The sequence below is a fragment of the Amblyomma mixtum genome, chromosome 2 (genome assembly GCF_055824585.1).
Source record: "Amblyomma mixtum isolate Tamu chromosome 2, ASM5582458v1, whole genome shotgun sequence".
NCBI lineage: Eukaryota > Metazoa > Arthropoda > Arachnida > Ixodida > Ixodidae > Amblyomma > Amblyomma mixtum.
This window is the reverse complement of record NC_143013.1, coordinates 283,218,986-283,220,741: the sequence shown is the minus strand read 5'-3', so window position 1 is coordinate 283,220,741 and position 1,756 is coordinate 283,218,986.

Here is a 1,756-nt window from a genome sequence, read left to right as displayed (position 1 = left end):
CGACATAGCCATCACGGAAGGCTTTTTGTCATGCATTTGTTGGGTGGGTTATAAGCAAGGGCGTCAGCAGAACTTTTTCCTGGGGGGGGTGGTGAGGGCACCCGATGTCCGGTGATGGGGGCGGCGGTAGGTTAGCACCAAAAAGGAACTAGTGCATAAATAATATCCGTACTTCCAGGGGGGGGAGCAACTGCCCCCTTCTGGACGCCCATGGTTATAAGTGCACGTCAAAGCTTTGTGTTGCTGCTGGACAGGTCATTTGTTGAAACGTTCCTCAAGATTGTGCGAAGTGTTTCTTCTATCATCTGCTACAAAGGAGCATAGAAAAATTGGCTTTTTCAAGCACTTGTTCAGCTACATGCTGCTGGCATTACTTATGAATGCCACCGGCATTTTTGGCAGTTTTATAATAGTTTCTAGGCTAACAAGAATCAAACAAACACATTTATTAAGTACCAGCCACAGCAGCTGTGGTAAAGATTTGTGTGCAAACCAGTAAAGCCATGTGCTCACTAGGCTGATAATAGTGGCGCAGTCAGTTTGTTCACTTAATTATGGAATTGAGAATTTAAGTGCCAAATTACTGTGCTTTCGAAACAGATGCAGAGAGAAGCACAAGAAGCGAGAGTGGGGAGGTGATGTGTAATGAACTTTTTTTGAAGAGTGTACAAGGAATAGCCAGCAACTTTCTTGTCAACCTGGATATTATTTTTGTGTGTGCATTACTGTACAGTAGTGTACGTTTTATCACAGTCTGTATCGTCATTCTGTCCTTTTGTCTGAAATATGCAACAGACTTTACATGCATGCCAACATTGAAGAGAAAGAGGGTTGGGCGTCTCACAATTATAGCTTGTCCTCTTTTTCTCTATTGTTGTTCTAATAATGATATCCAAGACACTAGCGTACTCCCCAAGTTTGGCGAGTATAAAACCCATTAAACCAATATGTCAAAGCTTTTTTCTTGCTTGCATTACACCAAAACTATGTATGTTGAATTCCGCTCAGCTGCCTAGAGAAAGCGGCAGTCTGTGGAAGCAGTACTCCTAGTAGGGGATGAATATTGGTTCACATACATTGTAAGCTAATCCTTCATTTGGTTCAGTCAAGTTTTTTTCTTGTCCTTTGGTCACATCATACGATAAAAAAAATTACCCTTGATAGTGCCAAGTGCGTCCTTTGACATCAAATACGATTACACACGTGCACGCACACGCGCGTGCACACACACACTTTGGCAGTGGAACCGTTAATGAAGATTGTGGGAAATTAGTGCACATTTGTTGGAGATTTAAATAGATAAGAGCCCTTACCTGATTTTAGGCTAGACTCAAAGCTGTCGCTCTTCAGTTAAGGAACTTCGCAAGCTCAAATAAATATTGCATGTCGCTCGGTAACCTTCCTGTGATTCAGATCCCATGTCGGCAGTGTGCGAGGCTTCCTGCGTATGCATCCTGTGTATGATTGACGTATGCAGCAGTATGTCATTACTAGTGTGCGCCAGATCTTGAAAGCTCTTTCAGAGCAGAGGCGTTCAGGTAAGGCATGAGTGGTCAGCCATTTTCCCGCTCTTTGTATCGTCTCGCGCGCTGTAAAAAGTGTTGTTTGCCCTCTGTGATACTATCTATCGTACAGCTTTTTTGCACTGAGTGACCAAGTGGTCATTGACAGCTTTCGTTAGGTTGACAATTCAGGGCGGAGTGCGGTCTCTTTACTCTGGAGAGTAGTGAAGGTCATCAGCTGCCTGGCTTGGTGA